We start from the raw sequence: 24,711 nt of genomic DNA on the forward strand, positions 1-24,711 counted from the left end.
GCAGTTAATGCTTTTAATACTGTGCTTTTTAAATTTAGAATAATGGAATGTATACAGTATAAATCACTATCAAACTTGAATTTTTAGCTCAATATGCTGTATTAAATATTAAAATATTGAAATCCAGAGGTAATTCTCAACATTTATTTTGAACTATTTGAGGTTGAAACTTTTATTCCTAGCATTCGTATCCCATTACATAACACATTATCACATAGTGACAATGGTGGAGAGTAGGAAAGAAAGTGGCGGTGTTTTGGGGGGTGATCAGTCAGGTGTTGTCTAGGGCTTACCTATAGCCTGTAAAAATGCAGATTGCAAATTACACTATCATTATGGTCCCTTCTACAATTTGGTGATTTTCTTGATGTCTCAGAGTTACTAGGGTATGTGTAGATAATGGACTGCTTAGCCTATAGAAGAAGTGATGGACAACCTTCAGTGAGATAATCGGCTTCTGAAAGAGAGAGTGATGGCTTTGAAGTTTTAACATGAACAAGAAGGAAAAATGAGAGTCTGCTCAGTAGTTTGCTGAGAATCTTGGATAATTTCTTTAGTGCCATTTCAAATCCCAGGAGCTCCACATGGGGTAGTTTTATTTTGGGCTCTAATGTGGACATATTCTCTGTGTCTACTGTCACTGTATAGACCTGTCTAAGTATGTTTTGAAAAAGAGAATTGAAGTCTCAAAGATGGGCTTTAATATCTTTACTAAAAGATGCCAGACATTGACAGATGATTTCTGAGGCTAATTCCTTGAAATCAAACCTTTAATTTTGTTACAGTGTCAGTATATAAAATGAGTGTAGGTGGGCATTATTACATTTCCAAAAACGTCACAGTTGCCTGCCAAAAAATATGCTTCTAATAGCACCTGACTTTCCTAAACTGGACTCATGTGCTTAAGTGCTTAAGTCTGTCAGGCCTTCATCTCTGTCTGCTTTGAGGTGCTGAGCACGCTGAGAGAGTTTACTACTTTGTAGAATGATAGTACATGACTGTCACCTATTCTGTCTGTATCATAGAATTCTTTGTGAGAGTAAACTGATGCAATTACATTAAACCATTTTGAAGTATTTTGCTATTTTTGGCAATGCTGGGTATTAAACTCAGGGCCTTCTGTGTGCTAGGGATGTGCTCTACCCCTGAACTGTGTCCCCAGCCCTTTTTACTTTTTTCAGGCAGAGTCACAGGGTAATTTTATGATTAGGAGGGAGAATTGAGTAGTTTAAAATTATTCATGGAAATGGTTGATACATTTTAATTTTAGAATTAATGAAACAGAGAAGAAAAACTATTAAGTTGCACATTCAGGACCATAACTTGTGTCTGCAGAACAATGTAGTTACTCTGTCTCTTTGTACCATACTTTCATTTTTCAGAATTATTCACGTGCATCTGGTTATCTTTTTCTTAAAAGGCAAAGGCACACTGGAAGAGAAGCAAAGGAAAGAAAGGATTAAAAAACTATCCCTTATTTTAAATCCTCTTTAGATACACACATATCCTATTGAGATTCCAGCTCTCTAAGTTCTTAGAAAAGGGAGAGGTGTAGAGTTAATGATTCTGACATTTAAATCACATTACGCAGTTTAAAAATAAAAAAGGGTAAGTGATCAATATAAAATTTCCAACTTCATTTTATTCAGTTAGATATTTAAAAGGAAAATCACCAGCATAGACTTAAAATTATAACAATATGTTTTACAAGGTAGAATGTTTAGTTTTATGAAACACTGATACCCGTTTAACTTTACCTAGTTATATAATTTCTTCACCATGGCCAGGATTTCCAAATTAGCAATGAAGTGGTCATAATTAAAATATAACAGTTTAAGATTAACTGTGTTACACTGACCTCTACCAGCTCTAAGCTAATTCCCTTTTTAGTATTTTTTAAAAAATTTTTAAAAACTTATTAGTGCCCATTTGTAGTACATGTAGTATTCATCATAGGTAGTTGATACCTGTACCTAAAGAGATCTTCATTTTTTCTTTCAGTCCCTGTCCACCTGCAGAGTGCCTCCCCCAATTTCTTGGTCCCCTTTCTTGTGTAAAGAAGCTATCTTCCTGTTTTTGGTTATCTTTTATTTTATTGTTTATATTGTTGGGATTCTTATAATGGAAACCATGGGATATATAAGCTAATGTGTGATTTATTTCACTTAATGTTATGGTCTCAACGTATCCGTTGTCTCAACCTACAGATGACTGAAGTTTATGCTTCTTTATGACAGAGTAGTACCCCATTGTATATAACTATGTCCCACATTTTCTTTATCCATTTCTCTGTCAGTGACATATAGAGTGCTTCCAAGATTCAGCTATTATGAGTTATGTTGCTATTAACATTGGTATGCATATATTTATGGTTTGTGTCTAGATGTCCCCTGAAAGTCTCACGCATTCAGAGGTGGGGCTTTTTCAGAGGGAGCTCAATCCAGAGTATGTGATGATTCACAGTGCAATGCTAGGATCAAGGGCACTAGGACTAAGGATGTGAGTGCTACTCATTCTAAGTACCCTAGATAAAGACAGAAGGGGTAGAAAGAGCTGTAGTTGTCATTGTTGCTTTGCTATTTTCTGCAAAGAACTGTTTGTCCTCTGCGATGTCATCTGCCATGCTACCCTGCGTTGGAGCCAGCCAGTTATGGCTGGAAAGTTCTACACACTGTGAACTAAATAAAATAAACCTTCCCCCTTTAACTTTAGGTTTTGAGTATTTTGTCTCAGCAGTGAGAGAAAATTAAGGTACATTGAATATGATGTTTTTAACTTACCCAGGAAGATACCTAGGAGGGGAAATAGCTTGGTTGAATGGAACTTCCATTTACAGTTTTTTGAGGACGCTAAGCTAATTGTTGTTTAATGAGGTTTTAAAAAAATTGAACACAGCTGATGAAACTATCCAGTTTCAGTAGGTTACCTCCAAAAAGTTTGGTGTGTACATTTCCACATTGAGTTACTTAAATATGCAGTCCTCCTGAGATTATAGAATAGATAACGTGAAATAGAGAATCATTGGTATTCAAAGTATGATGTAAATATTCGCTACATTAGCATCACTTTGGAGGTGCTAGAAATATAGAACGAAATAGAATCTGCATTTTCACACACTCCCAGGGACCTACAGGTGGTTCCTGTGTATACCAGATCTGAGATACTGATCTAGAGGACCTTTTTGGAAGCAAGGATTTCAGTCAACATTCACATATCCTTTGCCTTATTTGATTAACGTGTTTTCCAAAACCGAATTTATTGGAGGAAGTTAATTGTTTAAAATAGTAACTGAAGCTTGACTGAAAATGTAGTATTAGAGGCTTTGAGATCTATATTAGTGATATTATGACTCCAATTAGTTAACTGTTAGATATAAACTGGCATATCTAAAAGGTTTGGAAACCTTTAAGTTGCATCCTTTCAGGCATGGTTTTATACTTTGGACAAAAATCCAAGTTAAATTGCAACTAGAGGGAACCTTTTTAAAATCAATGATTTTAATTTAATTTAATTTTACTTAGTTTTTTGAGACAGGGTCTCCATGTTAGTTCAGGCTGGCCTCGAATTTACAGCAATCCTCCTACCTCAGCTTCCTGTGTGCTGGGGTTACAAGTGTGAGCTGCCCTGCCTAGTTCGAAGATGCTTTGTTAAAAAGGAAGATGGGTCACAGTTTTGGGGCTAAATAGTTTAGAAGTGATAGAATTTTGAAATAAAAGTAAAAACTAAAGTTGGAAACAACCGTAGAAGTCATCTGCTCTGTCCTGCACCCAAACCAGCTCAGGTGTTCTGTTTAGAGTGAGACTCTTGAGTGGGACCTCTGCTCTTAAAGTACAGCAGCAGAGAAATGCCCTCACTCCTCCTCACTGCTTTCTTTCTTTAGCCTTTGTCTCTTCTTCCTCCTCCCTCTCCAGCACCTCAGACTGTTGGATAATAGTAGTCTTTTATTTTAACTTCCGGGGCAATACCGAGCTTTCTGAGGACTGTTGAGGTGTGTAGGCTGACTTTTCAGGTCCAACTGAAGGATACGTATTGCCTTGTGCTGTGTGTGTGAGAGGACCCTTAAAAATCACAAAGGGTATTTAAAAGTATACTCTCCCATATGCTTGTGGGCAGGGTTCAGCTTTTATTCCATTGGTAATTAATTAAGAATCTCCTTAATGTTTGCCTGCAAGCATAGCATACTGTTTAAGGACCAGCTCTTACTCTTACACTTGAATTGGTTCCCTTGCACACCTGTGCTATCAATAGTACGCACTCAAATTGCCTTTAGGAAGAGAACTGAATTATTAGGAACCTGAGCACAGGGAGGCTTCATTGTTTACCTTTTTATGCATTTTGAATTTTGAGCTCTACCAATTACATTTCTAGTCAAAAAATACTAAAATTTAAAGAAATTTCTCAGCATCTTCATTGTGAATGTGTGGTCTCTGATACCAGATGCTGTTTTGTGGAAGGGGAAGAAATAGGTTTGGGTGGCATTTTAACAAGGGGTAAATGCTTTTGGCCTTGTTTTCCACTGACATCTTGAATTTCTTTTTTCCTTCCTCATCAGTGAATAACTACCAAACACTACTGGAGATACCAAGCTGTAAAAGAGCCAGTGTTTATCTACCACCCTGTAGTCTTCAGTGTAAATATCTGAAAATGGTTATAGCAGAAGAAATAAAATGATCTCCACATTTTTCTCATACATCTGTTGTCTACAAGCCCCTCAAAGTTGTATTGTGAACTCTTACAGGAACCTGCTGTTGCATTATGTGTAACGTTTGCCACCCTCCAGATTCTGTCTCTGAAGTGAGTGTGGCTTGATTTGTTTGGCCCTCTCCTTCCTCCCCCTCCCCTACCTTAAGATGGCCTCAAACTCACAGTGATTCTCTTGCTTCAGCTTCCTGAGTGGTAGGATTATAGGTGTGCACCACCACACCTAACTGGTTTAATTTCTTTTGAAGGTGCTTTCCTAGGAAATTCCTGGGCCAAATTAGGTCTTTTCCTTTTCAATTCACACACCAGTATAATGACTTGAGTTTGATCTGGACCCATTTTATGAAAGCAGATGTAATGAATGGTAGTTGTCATTACCCTTTATTTTGCAAAATGTACAATCAATTGCCAGAATAACAGATAGGTTACAGTCATATTAGCATCTCTGAAATTTTTATGTTTTCATTTGTCTTGATATTCTTGAAATGGGAGTATTATGAGGAAGGGGCAAGGTGGAAGTGCAAATGTGTACCTTGTTTCATTTCTGTCACATAACTGGGCAGAAGGTTTCAGGCTGTCTTGGAGCCGTAACTGAGCCTCTTCTCAATAGAGCTTTAATCGGGATTTTGAAAGTTTAAACTTTATCATAGCATCATGTGAGCTAATTCAGGTCCCGCAGTGTGCTTATGCTTTCATCTGCAGCTGTTAGTCTTTTCTTACCTTTGTTAGGGATTGGAATATATTAATGGCAGATTGTGAAACATTTTTAACTTTTCTGTTTCAGTTTAGCTGAACATTGCTCTGAATGAACTGTGTATAGAATAAAAGATAGCTGGTGAATGCTTGATTGTAAAAGCTCTTTTTAAGATAGATGTTCCCATGAGCTATGCAACACATATCAAGTGGTTTGTGATGGTGTCAAAATCAGCGGGGTATATTCCTGTAGTCTCAACACTGTGGAGGCTGAGGTAGGAGGGTCGCTGTGAGTTTGAGGTCTGGCTGCTGGACTACATAAGGTGTTCAAGGCCAGCTGGAACTACACAGTGAGACCTCATCTCAGACAACAACAAATACTTACCTATAATTTATTGCTGCATCTCGTAAAATTTGCAACTTGATATCAAAGTCTTCCTGTATAAGTTTAATTATGCATGGCGTAGTGCTTGTACCTAAGGTGATTTTGGCTATTGTGTAGTTGTCCTGGGGTAGATTAAAAAAAAAAAAATACATACTTGTATATGGTTACATAACTTTAAGAAAGAGTTACATCCTTTGTGAAAGTCCAAGATAATGGATATATGATGGTGTTCTAGTTTTTACTGTTTTTAGTGACTAACCTTAGTTAAGTCACTGCTTCTGTGCATTAATATTTTTGTTTTATGCAAATAGGAAATGTGGAAATATTTGTACTTAAGTATTTTAATATTCTGTGTCTTGCACTTTTATGTAGTTCAGGAAGTTCTATAAATTAAGAAGCAAATTGACTAAGATTCTTTTTCGTTGGTGATTGAAAAATGTGAAACCAACAAGTTGGAAAGGGGAGAAGGAAAACCAACATTAGTGTCAGTAATAATTTGTAGAAAAGTTACAGGTTTAAATGAAGGGCAGCAGACGGTCTAGACCAGCCCCAGAGGCAGCCTCATGACCTCCCTTCCGTGTTCCTATCCAGGCACTCAGAGGACCCTAGGCTGCCATTCGAGTTTTCTTGTCTTTAACCCATACCCCTCACCCTTACCTGTGCCTTCACGGTGCACTAAATTTTTTATGTTTCATGTTAAGTTCTAAATTAACTTACTGATAAACTATATTGATTAAAAAGTATCTGTATCAAGATGAAATCCATATTCCATGTCATTCAAGTGTTCAGTGGTTTTTAGTACATTGTTTTGCAGCTGTCACTACAATCTGATTTTAGAACACTTTCATCTCCCTCTAAAAAATTCCATACTTACAAATGGTGTCAATTTGATTATATTCATTGTGGATCCCTAACCACATATTTGCACAATTAATTGAGGACCTTTTGGAGACCATTTAATAGCTTAGAAATTATGTTGGAGGTTTAGATGCTATGTTAAGGGTGTAGGGTAATGGTCATTTTGCTGCTTCCAATGCTGTGTTACATAGCTCAGTAACCTAGTGTTTTATTAAACAATAGCGCCCAGAGTCTTAGGAGAACTGGTCTAGTTTTCTGACAGTTTGATGTTTAGCCAAATATTGGTGACTGTATGGGCACAGTGAGGGGACATCTTCCAGACTTAGTGTGGTGAGCAGCAGTGACTGAGTGCTTCTCTCCATGTGGGTGGTAAATTAAAAATACGTGCAAGATACATCTTTCCATGTAGGACGCTGCAGACATTTATTAGGGATACAAAGGAGAAAAGTATTTCCCTATAAGTAAATCTCCTCTCATTCTTTTTCTGTTACTGTCTTGACTTAAGATGCTTTATTTTGTAGGTTTTAAATTAGCATTTTTGAGGTACAATTCATATAAAGCACAATTCATATTAATGTTATAATTCTCTGAGCTTTGAAATATATATAGTTGTATAACCACTACCACAATTATACTAGTGGGGGAGGAAGATTCCATCACCCCCAGAAGTTCTTTTGTACTATTTTGTAGTTATGTCAATCTGGTCCTTGTCACTATGGTTTCATTTTCTAGAAATTTAGTAGAAGTGCACAGAGTATAGTCTCTTATGTCTGGTTTTTTTGAGTTAGTGTAATTACTTCATATATGTTGATGTAGACATTAGTGGTTTGTATAAATTCTGTAGATTTACTGGAAATTTGTGTAATTGATGGACATTTGGATTGTTTCTCCTTTTGGACTACTTTTAGTTAAACTTGCCATGAATATTCAAGTACTGGTATTGCCATAGATATGTTTTTAAAAAAATCTTCATGCATAAATACACAAAGGTAAAATTTGGGGTTGTATAGCAAATATATACGGTATAAGAAATTGCCCAATTATTTCCCAGTACCATTTTCTTATATCCCTGCCAGTAATCTGTGAGAATTTCCATTGTTTGATACCTTGACAACACTTGGTATTGTCAGTGTTTTAAAAATTTTAATCATCCTACTGAATACAAAATATGTTATCTCATGGTGGTTTTAATTTGCATTTTGAAATACATTTATTTTTAACATACGTGAATTTTGTACTTATGGCACAAGAAGTTGCCTTCAGATTGTTACCATCTTTGCTTATGACTTTTGTGTTCTCAGAACATTGATTCTCCATAGTCAGGAGCATAATTTTTTAATATGAATTGCTCTTTTGATTATCCTGAAATGTATACTTAAAATGTATTCAAATATACTATAAATGATTGTATCCATTCATACATAAGTTATTCTTTTTGGTGAAGGTACAACATTAAAATGTTAAAGAGAAGGTACATTTGTTTGACATTTTATAGTTGGGGTGTGTGTAGTACGTTGAGGCAGATTCTGTGGGCAGCACTCAAGGTTATAGACCCCAGTTGTCTCACTGTGTTGCATGGTGGTGAGAAGCAGGAGAGGGCAGCAGTAGAATGCAGAATGCTGCTGCCGCATGCTGTATATAATGCAAGAACCTCTGTCCCTCCCTATTGGAGAAATTGCATTTTGTTCCCAAGAGGTAAAGGGAGAAATTTAGTAAAATACCTGCCAAGTTCTGTGTTCTGTTAAAACTTCATATCCCTGAAGGGGTCTCCTATTTCTTTTTGGTAGTCATTTTTAATCGTTACCTGTTGAGGTATTAGAGTACAGAAAACTTACGTTGCAGGTCAGTTAAGGGCTTGTGACCCACACCTGGGGGCTGGTGATGGGGATGTGTCAGACTTGTGGCTGCTGTGGCCACGCTGCAAGTCCGTCGTATCCTCAGTGTACCTCCGAAGGGTAATGGTTGAGCCTCTTTCTTGTGTTTATGCAGAATTCTATATTGTACTCTGGAATAATCTGAATGAGTAACTTTACTAAGGAGTTACCTAAAGTATGAAATTTGGTTACCTGGGTAGTTTGACTGTGGGTGACTTTTATTTTCATTATTATAGTTTTTGTATTTTCTAAATTTTATTAATGTTTTGTTTTGCTGGCCTTAATCCAAAGTAACAGAAAGAGAGGCTCAGGAGAGAGAAAGCTCCACTTGGTGGTCATCCCTGTGTGCCAGGCACTGTTACACAGACCATTGCTAGTCCTTAAAAGGACAGACTGGAGTTGCATTAAGAGTCCTTTGTACATGATTTATTTCTTTATTGTGTCCCTTTGGGTTTTAATAGAATACTGATTATTCTCTTAACATTTCTGTGAGACTGAGGTCTCGCTAATGCTGTTTTCTAGAATGTTCTTTCACTTCAGTCTTGCTCAGGGAGTCATTTTTCTTTAATGAATGTATCAGATCTTTCTGGACCACTCAGCATTCCTGTGATGTTTCAAAGGAAACATAGTCTGTGTTCCTGTAGGAGCTGAAGTACTTGAGTGCAGTGCTTCCTGCTTTCTCCTGTGGTTGTGCTGTGTTGTCTGTTCCTTGTTTAGCTGTGCCTGCTTTTATCCTACTGCCCCAGAGCAGCACATGGGAAGCACACAGAAGTATTTGCCTAAAGTTGTACATTGTTGCTGGGCATGGTGGTACATATGTATAATTTGAGCTCTTGAGAGGTTGAGGCAGCAGGATTGCCATGAATTTGAGGCCAGCCTGGACTACATAGGGAGACCTCCCCCCAACCCAGGACACAAAAACAGTTTTGCCTGCCTTAATCTGAAATAATCAGTTGTTAGGGACTGTAACACCTTTTCCTAAAATCAGTATTTTAAAAGATGTGTAGGTGGCTAGGTCCTAAAATACTTGTTTCAAAAACTATCATATTTTTAAAACTAGAGAGCTTATAGAGTCCTGGAGCCCAGGTTGCATCCCATACCAATCAAAGTAATTGCAGCAGGAGGCAGGTTCAGTACTGTTTTTAACAAAAGATTCCTTTGTGATTGCAATGTGCTGAAGTTTATGAACCATTGCCCTACTTAATTTGTATTGCATGGGTGCTGAAGTTAAACTCTTAACAATGAAAACTTTGCTTTTCATTGAGGATTTAGCTCAGTGGCACTAGCGCCTGCCTGGCAAGCACAAGGTTGTGAGTTCGATCCTTGGTACAAAAAAAGAGAAAAGAACAGAAAAGAAAAGAAAAGAAACTTGTGATTAGCTGGGTGTGGTGGCACACTTCTGTAATCCCAGCACTTGGGAAGCTGAGGCAGAAAGGTCATTGCAAGTTTAAGACCAGCCTGGGCTACAAAGTAAGTTTAAGGCCAGCCTGAACCACATAGGTAAGTCCTGTCTTAAAAAGACACACACACACCACACACACACATACACACAAAGAAAAGAAAAAGAAAAATATGGAGTTACTTAATTACACAGTATCTTAAATTACTGAGAACAGTATTTTCATGGAAAAATACCTTTCTGAAGACAGACACAAGGAGTTTTCGTGGCTTAAGATGTACAGCTTAACATGTAGATATTTGCTGGTAAAGGAAGTGTTTGTCCAACTTTTGATTACTCAAAATACTCAAGAGGTGGAGAGCGAGAGTGAGTGTTGGGGGGCGAAATAGTAGGTTTTGAATTACGTAACTGATGGCATAAGTGCTTCTGCTGTCTCTTTGTCCTGTAATTTTTCTGTAAAAGTTTTGAGAGAGATAGTGCTTGTTAACTCAGACTAGTCTCTAGCTGGAAATACATTTTCGTTTTTAGTTTTCTTTTCTTTTTTTGATACTGGGGATCAAGCTCATACCTTGCGCTTCGTTTTTAGTTTTCAAAAACACTGCGGTGCTGAGTACTCCTGCCTTGTTATCGTTCTCTTTCATGTTGCCACTTACTGGAAAACCTTTTTCTTCTTTGCCCCTCTTCTCTAAAGGACAGAGGCGTTTAGTGTATAATATCTAGAGTACAGGGAAGATGATATTTAGTTAAACATCAATCAACTTAACCTTTCCTGTGTTCTGTATCATAGGCACAAAGTATTGTTCAAAGTGATTAGGAATAATGCAGGTATAATTCCTGCAAATGCAGAAAATAATTATTGAGGTTTTCTAAATACAAAGGAATGTATTTGTTTTTGTGGGTGTCTTTGTTTCAGTTTCTATTTATGCATCGTTTTTCCCCAATAAAATGGTCTGACTACTTTATATTTTTAGTTACAAAGGTATCTTATATCACTGAGTTTAGCCTCCTTTAATCAATACAGTGACTAGCCAACAGCTGGCATGCATAAATTTATTTGTATGTAAGGTATACAGGGATGAGGAAAATATGTATTTCACTATTTTGTATACTACCTGGAATCTAACATTGAGTATTTCTTTTTGGGAAAACTTGTTATTATATCCATTTTATATTACATCTGTGCTCTTGATGTTTAATTAGTTAACTGTGCTGTTAGTTTCTTTTTAAAGATTGTGGCTAGTAATTATGAAAACATGCTCAGTCTCATTACTAATCAGGGAAATGCAAATTAAAATAAAAGTGAGATAATTTCACACCATCATACCGGCAGGAATTAAAATATCTGGCAATACCAAATGTTAGTGAAGATGTATGAGCTCTGTGTTGGTGGGAGTATGAATTGATTACCACCTTTCCAACAATTTGACAGTGTTTGGTAAAAGTGGCAGACCTCCGGGCCTAGCGTTTCTAAATGTGTCCTCCAGAGTGGTGGTACAGTAAGACAGGCACAAGGGTACTCATGGTTAGTAGGGTTATTGGAAACATTAAGAACAAGCTAACTGTCTGGCAGCAGTGAAGAGACTGTTGTACCCCTTAGGGTTGGGTTGTTCATACACTGGGCACCGTGCCGCTATCAGCAGGGGCTGTGTCGCCAACACATGGCTGAGTTTAAAAAGCTTCTGAATGATGCACATGTGTTTTCTGATACTATCTAGTTTGGAAGCATAAAGGTAGATGTTGGTAGATGTTGATGAGTAAAGTAGTGTTAGAACATGAACATTGAATGCAAATCAGGACTAGACTTAGAATGGTTACCTCTTGGAAGGGGACCTACAGTGTAGGTTGACCTACAGTGTACTCTTCCTTTTTATAACTCAGATGGCTAGAGATTTAGTTTAGTGGCATAAGCGCCTACCTGGCAAGCTTGAGGTCATGAGTTCCGATCCCCTGTATCCAAAAACAAAACAAAACAAAAAAAACCCAAAACCTCAGACACAAATAGAGTGAAATATTAAGATTAGGCAAAATTGATTAAAAAGTATAATGAAATATATCCAGATTAACATGGTTTTTTTTTGGTCTTTTTCATTTTTATCGGTACCAGGGATTGAACTCATGACTGCCTGCTTGCAAGGCAGGCGCTTATGCCGCTGAGCTGAATCCCCAGCCCCAAGATTAACATGTTTTTAAGGGGCAACAAATTCAGTCATCATTCATCATCTCTTGTGGTTCTGAGGCAGTGGCTTAGAAATTAAATTTTTGAGTTTTTTAAATCCTCCCTGGTGACAGGATTATAGGCATTTTAGAGGCATGGATGTTTGGCAGGTGCCCACAGCCATGCGGTGCAAGGGAATAGTGTGTCAAGCCCAGCCGTGTGGGTGGAAGAGGAGCAGTTTCATCTGTTTTCTCCCGTTGGGTTAACCCAGAATCCAGCTGGAAAGGTTACCCTCAGTTTATGAGGGATAGGAAACTTTGGGATACAGCGTGCTGTGAAAAGGGGCTGCTTGGCATTCAGTTAGAGGCAGCACTTTTCTATTCCACGGTGACTTCAGCTGGTATTTGAAGCTAGTTATTAGTGTGCCCAGTGAGCCATGAATTCCTGAGGTAGCTCTGTGTTTATAAAATAAAGCCTGAAAGCTTGATCTTCTTAGTTCCACTAAACCACTGTTCATGTTTTTTTTCTGGAGACTCTAACAGATCCTGCCTTTTCATTTTGTTAATACTAAACTCTACAGGAAATGATACTCTGAAAACATACATACATTTTTTAGGATTTCTTTATGTTTGATACTTGAAAAGTTGGGGTGAAGGAAGAGACCCAATGTCTGTGTCTTACTGGAGAGGGATGACTCTTCTCCCCTAAAGTAACTAACTATGCTTTTCTAGATGTGCATTTGACTTCCAGGGGAACTTCCTTTATATTTTACTTGCCAGCCAATGATATGGACCTGTTTGTTTTATGTAAATAAGTGTTTTCTTTACTGTATTTTGTCAAACCACAGAAAAAAATATTCATATCAGCATTCTTGGGTATCTAGTTTGAGTTTTGTCTCTCCAAATTGCCTGTCGTTTTATTCTTAGAGGTGTACTTTTCCTAGAAAAAGACTTAAAGTGCTCTCTATTTTTCAGACTGAAGGTCAACTCCCTCTTGTGTGTCTTGGAGAACTAAGGTGTAACCCTGTCTTGATTGACTGTCCAGTAATGTAATGGGACTTTAGCATGTTTAAATGTGGCTTTCAAAATAAGACAGGTCAGATAATGTCATCTGTAAACTGATTCCTAAATAATGAAAATACATTGTAAAAGTCTATAGCCATGGTGACAAACCTATGTTGCTGGTGTCACAGTGGGCTGTTTGTATCATTGAAAGTTGCAAAAGATTCACCATCTTGAGTCTGTTTGTTAGCCTTGCCATATGTGATCTGTGTTGTAAAAGGGGTCCACTGATATTATCCCATTATATCAATAAAGGGAAAAACCACTTGGGTTAGATTTGTATTTTGAAGTGAAATAAAGAATCTTAATTACATCTTGCAACACATCATATATGTTACCTATAAAAGTTGCCACAACTATTTTTTCTTTTTTTTCACTGTCCTTTCAGAGATACAGTTAATTTATTGATTTATTGTTGGTGCTAAGGATCAAATCCAAGGTCTCATACATGCTAAGCATGCATTTCTGCTACTAATGCACTCTGCCCCTAATGTTTTAAATGTAAAAAGTAATTTAAGTTTTGAGCAGGAGGGTACAAAATGGCCCCAAATGGTATACACATCCTGAAAAATAAATCTCGTCCTCCTAATCCCCATACACAAAGTTTGTATATATACCTCAGGTTTGCTTTTTATAATCACACATTCAGCTGTACCTTTTGATTTCCATGCAGATGCCCTCAGACTATCACTTCATAACAAGAAAAAGTCAAAATAGTCACTCTTTCTAATGGCTGCCTAGTTTTACATTATACTATGTTGTATTCAACCAGTTTTTTGTTGTTTGGATAGATAGATACACCTTCCCAGCTTTTATTGGAGAGGATAGATGCACCCTCCCAACTTTTACTTGTTACCTGTGTACATAGGGTATTTTGTGTGTGCATAATTATTATCTGTGTAAGATAGGCATAGAGTTGATGAGTCAAAAGGTAGGTGCGTATAAAATTTTGACATTGCCAAATTGCTTTTCATTCAGGAGGGATGAATTTATGTCCCCATTACCAGTATTTGGGTTTCTTTAATCCATTCTCTTGTGGTGTTGCCAGTGTAACAGACTTTTTAAATGGCACTTTATCTTGCAGTAGTTCTTATATCCTAAGGTTGAACATTTTTTCATACTCTTAGAATGATTTAGATTTCTTGGTATTGTGCGTTCATGTCCTTTGTGCATTTTTTTATTAGGCTTTGGGGGTATATATATATATACACACACACACACACACACACATATACATACATACATACATACTTGCAGGAATGTTTTCATATTAAGGAAGTGAGCTCCTTTTTTCTGTACTCTATGTTTCAAATATTTTCTCCAAATAATTGTCATTGCTTTACTTATGGCATGTGTTAAAATTTAGTTTTATTTTATTCTCCTCTTTCTTCTCCTTCCCTCATTTTTTTGTTTTCTTTTTGAGACATGATCTCACTATGTAGTGTAGCCCATGCTTGTTCCCTGTTAGGCCAGGTTGGCCTTGAACTTGTGATCTTCTTGCTTTGACCTCCTGAGTGCTGGGATTATGAACCTATACCACTATGCCTGGCCAGACAGTTTTTATTTTTATGTAGTTGGGCACACCAGGCTTCTCTTGTAGGGCTCCTGGCTTTTGTGTCAGAAAGGCTGACTGTTCTCTGAAATTTAAAAAGAAAAATTAATGTTTTATTTGAATTCATGTTTTTTCCTTTTATGTAATAGGCCTATCTATGTTGGTAAAAACCATTTCAAACATTAATATCCGAACACTGCTTTTGGTTTTCTCAGAATGCCTTTGTGACTTAATTATAGGGGACCTTCGTGACATAGACTGTAGATCTAGTTAGACTAATGGTCAAACCATTTCTTTGCTGGCTGTTACGTGAAATAGACGGATATAACTTAAGACTTGCTTTCTCATATGTGAAATATACTTGCCTCCAGGATAGTTATGAACATTAGAAGATACTGTATATATTAACTGTATGCTTAGAGCACGGCGTCATAATTTATAATGCAACACTTATTAGTTCTCTTCCTTTCTCTGACCTCAATATCAGAGAGATGAGAAAAGCAATTTGGAAAGTAGAATCAGTTGATAGAAACATGTTTCCATTTTACCTCATAAAATAAAATAATTTCATTGATACTTTTGTCAAGTTGACAAAACTTCATCCATAGGGCTGGGGATTTAGCTCAGCAGCATAAGCGCCTGCCTGGCAAGCACGAAGTTGTGAGTTTGATCCCCGGTACCAAACAAAACAAAACAAAACAAAATAAAAAAAACTTCATCCATTGCCTAGCTGAGGATTTAGGGTGCTTCATCTTTGGAAACCAAAATTCTCACTTTTATGTTAAAGCAAAAAAGCTACACATTGGCATGTGAAAAAAATTTAAATGTTTCTTTCTTAAAGGGATGTTTAGAAAAATACTTCTTATTTTGCCCCTTTACCTATTACATGGTCTGTTATTGTCCGGATTGCTGTGGGTCTTCTCACGAAATGAGTTTTGTGTTTCTAAGTTAATTTTCTGCCAGAATCACTTTAGGCTGATGGCTGCGGTGTTTGCGTATCCATTAAGCATGCTGCCAGGATATGTCCACTACTCTCCACCTCTCCCAGTAAATAGCTGTCAGCAAGCTACTCCCCTGCTCTGCATTAAGTGTAGGGAGCCGTGGGATGCAATGGAAATGGTCTAAAAAGGAGTTTTGTAGAGCTGGTTAGGTATCACAGAAGGTAAACATAAATTCTGTTGCATATTGGGTCAAATTTATTAGTATTTTTATGTTTAGATGAATAGAAAAGAAGAGATAATGGAGAGAGTTGATTTTTAGAATTCTGTTTCTTGGTTAATCTTTCCCTTGCTCTGTCACTAACTCCAGCTAATAAAATTCAGTAGTTCTGAACAAGCTTATTATATTGGCGAGTCTTGAGTAAGAAGCTCTTATTAAAGTTGTATATAGCACCCTACTGAGTTTTACAATTGGTTTTGAAGTGAAAACCTGTTAGAGTAGAGCAAATATTATCTTAGTTGTGGTGATAAGTAATGTGGAGAAGATAAATGATTTGTCTGTGAGAGCCAGTGAGCATGAGGCCTGTTACTATGCCCAATTTAAAAGAGTGGCAGGGAAGAAGGAAGAGCCCTGCTTTTCATAGCTGTACGCTTGTTGTCCTTACATGAATTAGTGGTTGCTGAGTTGTTTTCCTTTGATAATCCAGAGGAAGCATTTGTACCAGTGCCACCTCCAAGGACCAGAATTTTTCATTGACTGGTGAAAGAGAGGCAGACGTAGCATACAAGGAGGTAAGGAGAGGGAGGGGTCAGGAAAAAACACCTCCTTATGTAACATCAGACATTTTTCACTCTGCCTTGCTGTCTGTGGTATTGTTCTCTTTTTGCCTTTTTTTAAGGTAGGTTTTGGAATCATGTATAGTTTAGATCTGAAAGGTTTCCGAGAAGTGTGATAAATTCAGTAATGGGGTTTTAGAAACCTGATTGGATCGTGGGGTTATTCTGGGGATGAATTCACAGCTGAATATGCTGTTGGGATGTCAGGTTTGGGTGGGGGAGGTGGTCACTGAGGGATGATGGGGGGCGTATACTAGTCCCTGGGCCCACTCTTTCCTCATCGTGGCTGCCTTGGCTTGAGCAGCTGTGCCCCACAGTGTCCTTCCACTGTGTTCTTTCTGCCTTTAACCTGCCAACTGTGGACCAAACCTGCTGAAATTGGGAGCCAAATAACCTCTTCACTTCTAAGTTTCTGGTGTCAAATGTTTTGACTCAGTGGTGGAAAGGTGACATCCAACCATAAATTCTTCTCCTGGGGGGCAGATATCTGGAGATCATGGTTGAAACAGAACGACAGTAGAACTCACATTTGTGTTCTTCACTCATTGACAGCAAAATTAACGAGAACAGTGTTAGCCACATCGGGTTCCTGACTTCATAGGATTGCCTGACACAGTCTATGATTTCTCCATTCAAACTCAACTTCTCTTTCCTGAGACCTACAGTGTGAGGCAGGGGAGGTGCCACTAACACTGTTAGGTGAGGTGGTGCTTAGAGAGTACAACAGTAAATAGACCGTCAACACTTAAGTATCAGTCGTACAGCTGACTTACAATGGTGTCAACACCCGACTAATTCATAGATCAGATATCTCATAGCATGGCCAACGTTAATTTTTACTATTGTGTGTGTGTGTTTTTTAATGTGGTATTCTGTAAACCTCTTTAAAAGTTTGTGTTCTGTGCTAGTAGTGTACTTACCACCTTACGGTTGGTTAGATGTGCACAGTGTCAGACCCTGGCCCACACCTGCTAAACACAAAGAATCTGCGTTTTAACAAGACTCTGATAAGGTATTTGCACATGACAGTTTGAGAAGCTCTATAATAAATTATATCTTGCTCTTTCAAAATTGGCGTCTACAGTGTTTTTTGTTTTATCCAAAAGGGATGAGAATCTTTTTAAAAATAAAATTTACTTCATCAACAGGATGCTAATGTCATTGCTGTGCTGGTACTGTCTGCAGCTTCCTGTTTCTGCTATTTAAAAAGGCAGTTATTCCTTCCTCTGTGATCTCTACTACAGAAATAAGGCAGCATTTTGCTTTGCAGGTCTTTTAATAACAACTACTACCACTCATTGAGACTGATGTTCAAGACACTCTACTAAGTTTGAAAGTTCTTTATTTAAAGAACTCCCCTTTCCACTCCTCAACATTTTGTCTTGTTTATTTTTTTTTTTTTCCAAATGAGGAAATAGGCTCAGAGAATTTTAAAGGGACTTGCTCAGGTCACCCAGTGCCAGTGTTAATGGGATTTAGACTTGATTTGTTTGAGTGTATGACCTTTACTTAGTGTGCTGTTTCTCTCTCTCTCTCTCTCTCTCTCTCTCTCTGCCATTTAGGCAGAACTTATCTAACAGCAAATAGGTAAAATGTGTAATTTTTACTAATTGGTAGTGTTTGGCTGTAGGATTACTATTATTTTCATCCTCTAAGGTATAACACAACTTGAGTAGAAGACTTAAGATTTAAGAGAATTCAAGTGTAGTTCTGTCACTAATTTTTTCAGTGTATCCATGTTCATTGGCTTTATTTTTGAACTAAGATATGCAGTACTTCATACACCTAAAAGTTTCGAAATCTAGAATACACTGTAAATCCAACTTTTTTGTGTTAGGCAAGAAAACATTTCATTTTGGCAAGAAGAAAACATCCAAATATAACAGCAATTTTACATATCCACAAAAATACAAAACTTTTATGTTGCTAGAGAATGCCTTAATGACTGTAAGTTGATGTGATTGTGGTATTATTGGTATGTTCAATGAAAAGATAAATGGCTGTCATAGAATACAATGTACAATATCCATGTATAAACCCTTTTTTAGGGGTTTAAATTTGGGAGCAGGTATGTATGTTGGGGAGGGGTTAGATTTAAGGTCATATAATCTGTATGTTCTTGCAAATAAGTAAAATTATATTTGCTAATAGAATGTAGTCCTTTGTTAATTCTTATTATGGATTGAAAACTGGTAGCCAACTTTAATGCCAGCTGAATTAAATTGGCAAGGTGCTGAGTGTAGATGGCCCACCGGAGGAAAGTTACCAGCATAAAAGGAGATGTGGAGAGGAAGAGCTGGGCATTTTGGGTTCTTACATGGTGCTGTTCAGAGCCATTGGTCTCCTGGGGGTGCTTGTCACGCTGGCTTCCTGGATCTGAATTTGGCCATTATCCTCGGAAGAGCTCAGGACCTTGTCATTGAGAGTGGATGTGGTTCACTTTGGGGGAGCCCTGGTCCTTACGTTGAGCATCGCTTCCTGACTCCGGAGGGGAAGATGTGTGCTGTTTAATCTCCAGGAGAAGCTTGTCATGCTGGCTTCCTCTGCTGCTCTCATTGTCGGAGGAGCTCACGACCTCATTGTTGCTGAGGATGGCTGTGGTACTTTTCAGGGAAGCTCTGGCTCTTCTTTTGAGTGTCACTTCTTGGCTCCAGTGTAGAACCCTCAACCTACTGGCACAGCTCCTTCACACTGCTGGCACTGACCTTTGGGCCTTCCCAGCATGGATCCATAAAACAAACTGGCATGAGTCCTTGTCGTGGGCTCTAGACCTCCAGTTTGACTCACGGGAGGCATTGCCATGGGCTCTAGGTCTTCAGCTGGGCTTGTGCAGGACATTGCTATGGGATCCAGGCCCTTGGCTGAATATTTTGGGTCTTTAGTGTTGTGGACAGATTTTCTGCACTTTCTGTATTTAACTCTGGGTTACCTCATAAAATAATAGAATATAGATTCTGTGTACTATATGTAACTGTTTTCCTCACAACGGTGGATTACAGCAGTTCTTCAACTTGTAATTTACAAGGGGAAAAAGGGATTGATAATTTGTTTAAGCAAACTGATTATAAATCAGTGACATTATTACAGGCTTTCAGAGGTTAGGTAGTTAGATACTGAATGAAGGAAAGATTTAATCTTCCTGGTAGTTTTTATTCAGAAAACTTCTGTAGAGAGAGAAGAAACTATGCCTATGTTTGTAAAATGTATTTTAAGGTAAATATTTACCTTTTCATTGAAAATAGTTGAAGTATTACCACTGTTATTAAAAATATGCAAGTTTTTGTATTTTAAAAAGGTGTACAAAGCAATGCATATGTTAATTAGCTCAACTTAGCCATTTCACAGTATTACATACTTCAACATATTGCATGTGATAAATACATACAGTTTTTATCTGTCAATTTAAGTAACAACAAAACTATAACGTTTTAGGATCTAGAATGTGCTGCTTATGAACCCAACTTTTGTCATAGGCTAGGAAAAAATATTTCATTTTGGCAAGAAGAAAGTATTTAAATATAAGAACAATTTCACATATTCACAAGAAAAATGTCATTACTTGTCTAGAAAAATCAGAAAGATTCAAGGAAAAAATTTTAAAAAGATTTACAGTAATTTAAGTAGTATTTATATTTACATTCTCAGTTTGGTTTCTAATGTTTTTCATCAATCACTGTTTAAACTGTTGCATCATTGAAGAAAACCCCCAATTTTAAAAAAAGAATGTTGACAAATTGTAGAAATCACTGTGTTCACTCTTGTTTTCTTCAGAAATCTGTTGTTTGCCTAATAGATGATGCTAGGTATATACCCCTCAAAATTTGCAACATGCTACGAGGTATATACCCCCTAAAATTTGCAACTGGCACTTGAACAAATACATTCCTAACAATGCTATTGATGGTATTTATGTCTGCTTTGGATGACTAATCAAACGGTGGTCCATGTATGCAATGGACTTTTATTTAGGTGTGAAAATGAATGAATCGTTGACATATACTATGACAGAGCCAAATGTTGAAAACGTGCTACATGGAAGTAGCAAGATGCCAGAGACCACATATTGTATATTTTCCTTCATAGATCATGTCCAAAATGAAATGCAGAAACAAAGTACATTGCCATTTGCCTGAGGCTTGGGGTGGGAATTGGTGGAGAAAATGAGGGATTGCTGCTAAAGAGTATGGGAAATTCTTTTTGAGGTGGTAAGAATGCTTTAGAATTGGTTGTTATTGAAAAACTGAGTGTACTTAAAACAATTGGACCATTGAATGGTATACTTTTAAGTGAGCAAAATTAGGGTATGCAAGTTGTATCTTGTTTTTTTTGTTTGTTTGTTTTGTTTTTGTCTTTTTCTTTTTTATCGGTACCGGGGATCGAACTCACGACCGCCTGGTTGCAAGGCAGGTGCTTATGCCGCTGAGCTAAATCCCCAGCCCCGCAAGTTGTATCTTAATAAAGCTATTACAAAAAAATTCTTCCACTTAAGTTATAAATTATTAACAATTCCTTTTTCACATCTATCTCAAACCCCTAGATCTTTTAGGAAACTTACTTACTTACATTCAGTTTATACTGGATCATTTAATACTTAATGCATTGTTTTTGTAATTTTTATTTATGAATTCTGATTCTTCAGTCCCAAGTCCTTGAGCTACTTCACCAAGTCCTTGGCGTCTTTAAGCGTTGTGGTCAGAGCTTTATTTACTCACAGATGATGTCAGGAAATGCTTGGTAACTGTGTAAAAGGACTCATTAAAAGGATGCTTACTCAGCCTTGAAGATCTATATCATATCGTGCGTTTTATTAGCATTTACTACTTATATAATTTTGGAATTTCTGTTCAGATGAACTTAAAATGGTTTTCTAATCTATAATTTATGGTATGTATTAATGTAATGTGTGTGTGTGTGTGTGTGTGTGTGTGTGTGTGTGTGTGTGTAGGGGGGTTAATCTAGTTCTCTCCCTCAGGATGTGGGTTGCCTAGGAAGCAAATGTAGCTTTAGTTCCTACTTACACAGTAGCTAGTGAATCTCAACTCTACATCCAGGTCTTTGAGTTGTTTAGTGTTTACTAAATAAGAAACATTTACTGATTTTTTTTCCTGTTGGAACTAAGTAAATCGTGTTTCCTTTCATATTTTCCTGTTGCAAAGAGAGAGGTCTTTTAGAACCTACAAGTCGGGGGAAACAGGCCCTAGTAATGGATAGCACAGCCCTAGCAGAATAGCACTGTCACAAGGGTGTAAACACTTGTTCCTCCTTACTGTTCGTCTTTCAGGATAGGGAATAGTTAGCAGAGTGTATTAACAGTGATTTTCCTCATGTCATCCTGCCTCCTGCCTTTAAAAAATGCTTTGTTCAAATGTAAATTCAGCAAGTCTGATGAGGGCTTCATTGTTGACAGGTAGTCCTTTCTCATTCAGCTTGTTCAGAAACTGTTCTGTTTATGAAATCTTTTAGGACCCTTCTCAGAAGAACAGGAGCTTTGACTAGCTCAGGCAGATACCCTTTTTCAAGGTTAACTTTTCCTTTTGTAAGTATCTTTTAGGCTGCAGTTTGCCCTTCTAAAAGTACCTTTTTAAATAGAGCATATTAATAGAATATATTGTTAGCTGCCTTGGAATTAACTGCCTTGGAAATATTAATGAATGTACTAAGGCTCAAAAAACGGGTGGTGTGCATATAACTTATCATGCTTTCAGTAGCTTCAAGAGAGTAGCAACGAATCAAAGCAAATTTTTGAAGAAAAACTGTTCTTCACAGCTGGCTGCCTTAGTAGGTATAAAATTTGAATATTTGTGCAAAAGGCTGTGTTGCTCTCAGTAGAGACTCTGAAACCCATCTGGATATCTTAGGAGGGCAGAAGCCAGAGTACAGTGCGTGCAAGACTGACTCAGCAAAACTGCTGAGTGAGCACCCAGCCATGGTTCACAGCAAATTCCACTGAGAGGAAGTCGTCTCCCTCTGGAGCCTGTGCTCCGGAATTCATGCAGCCTTCTTGCTTTCTGGAGGCTAGGTTTAAAGATGGTTAAATGATTATTCTCTGGGGCATTTTTTGCTTTCCCTGAATTGCCACTCCATGTAGGAAAGGACATTTGCTTAGAATTGGGTCTTCAGTTTTTTATTTTATGGAGGTGTATAAGTCCATCTTTAGCTAGTATCCCAGAAAGATCACTGGCCTTAGGAATGGGCCGATAAGTTTTTTCTTCTCTTCCTTGTTTCTTTTCTGTAGTTCGTGCCTCTTACTGAAATGAAATCTAAGAAGACACAGTTTATATGTAAACTTTTATAGGGTAACAAAATTTGTGAATTAGAAAACATAGGATTCTAGCTTCTGCCACGAATTTTGAGCAGTTTGTAGGACCTGCATATGTGGTACACATATAATTAAGATAGTTAAACAGTACTCCAAATTTTCCGTATTAGAATTTTTAAAAAATGTTCTCTTACATGATTAGTTTTTAACCGTCTCATCATAGTACACTACTGATTAGAATATACGATAGTCTGTATTCCATGCTTACATGATTGTATATTTATTGTCTATCAAGATGTCCTTGTTCCACTTTCCTCAGGCAGCTGCGATCTGCTTGATTAAGTTCTGAAGGTGATATCTAATTGCAGCTCAAGCGTGTCTGATCTGAGATATTGTGGTACGGAAAGTACTTACTAATCTGATCTCTCTTGACCTCTCCAGTCAGTGTGCTAGTGAGTAAATTCCAAGTTGCTGATTTCACTTGGACTTGAAGTAGGCTGTTGGACCTCTGCCTGGCATGTGGTTTATCATGAATAGATTCCACATACGGGGGTATCCCATGTAGGATTCCATTGTCAGTATGACTGTGCAACCTGACTTTTCCTTTATTAATGAAGAAAGCATGAGGCAGAATAGTCAATGACAAATCAAGCTCTGTATTCTGCTTATAAGGGATTGTCTTAGTGACCTCTTCATGTTAACCAATCACTGACATGGGATCAAGCACCTTGTACTTGCCAGGCAGGCCCTTATGCCGCTGAGCTAAATCCTTAGTCCTTGACTGTCTTGATTGAACCTTAGTTAATAGCTAATTGGCCAGGTGTGCTACTGCACACCTCTAATCCCAGCGCTCGGGAGGCCAAGGCAGAAGAATCACAGTGAGAGTGAAGCCAGCCTAAGCTATATAGTGAGTTCAAGGCTAGCCTAAACTACACAGCGAGACCCTGTCTTTAAAAAAACAAACAAAAAAACCCCGTCAGAATAGTTATTGGTCTGCATAGTACTTCAGTTGTTTCTGTATTCCTAACCTTGGGAAAATTAGAGTTTAGAGAAAAGAGTTTAGAGAAAATTTAATCAGAATTATCTACTTATCTTTTTAAATCATTACAGTTTTTAGAGCTAGTTTTGAAATGTGTCCATCCAGATATATTTACAAACTATTCTAGGTTAGGTGGCCCTATTTCTGACTGTTGATCTCAACTGCCTAGGTTGGCAGTCATCTTGTAAATTGGTTTTGCAAATTTTTAGCCTCTTCATCTCAGGAAGGGTATCAATTCTGATTTTAGTTTTACCTACTGACTTTTATTTGATCATTAGTTACTGTTACTAAATAATATAAGCAAAAACATTTTAAAAATTATGGTAATGGAATGTCTTCCCTGGGATTTCTTCCCTTTTAACTTACTCTTATAGGTAAGCAGAAAACAACACAGCATTTCTATTGGAAATTGGCATGATCTCTCGTGCCGTAACAGAGGATTCATATCTAGAACATGTAAAGAACACTTAAGTACTAATTTAACAGATTACATATTCCTTCTTAAAAAACAAACTTACAAGTAAATAGGCAAAAATTTAGACACTTTACAAAAGGAATACCCAGCTGGTATTCCAGACATAGGAAAAATATTTAAATTTGTAATTATCAGGGAGTTACAAAGAAATGAAATATTGGTGATAAATATAAAGTAACAAAAATACTCATGTATTTCCAACAGAAGAGTAAATTACCATCTTACCTGTATCTTTACTTCTGATATAAATACTTAAAACATTGCTGCTATTTTTGAGCCCTCACCTATCAAAGCAGATGCAAATAAGGAAAATATCGAGTTGACCTTTACCTTAAATTATCCCATATTTAGTACTCTTTTATTTTCATGTGTAGAAACGTGTTTTTAACACATTATTTCTACGTGTAGAACTTCCTTTAACATTCTTGTTATATATTTCTGCAGGCAATAAATTCATCTTTTTTTCTTTTGCCTGATGTCTTACT

The 24,711-nt window shown here is 37.3% G+C and overlaps 1 protein-coding gene and 1 pseudogene across 2 annotated transcripts in view; one reads left to right on the plus strand and one right to left on the minus strand.

Moving 5' to 3' along the window:
* Zfand3 (zinc finger AN1-type containing 3) overlaps positions 1 to 24,711 on the plus strand; it is a 275,896-nt gene that overhangs the window by 141,391 nt on the left and 109,794 nt on the right. The gene's annotated exons all lie outside the window — the stretch shown is intronic.
* Positions 1 to 24,711, minus strand: part of LOC111757945 (manganese-dependent ADP-ribose/CDP-alcohol diphosphatase-like) — a 65,496-nt pseudogene that overhangs the window by 26,654 nt on the left and 14,131 nt on the right.

This window comes from Cavia porcellus, unplaced genomic scaffold (genome assembly GCF_034190915.1).
Source record: "Cavia porcellus strain 051 isolate PalLab524CR breed Dunkin Hartley unplaced genomic scaffold, mCavPor4.1 scaffold_28, whole genome shotgun sequence".
Lineage (NCBI taxonomy): Eukaryota > Metazoa > Chordata > Mammalia > Rodentia > Caviidae > Cavia > Cavia porcellus.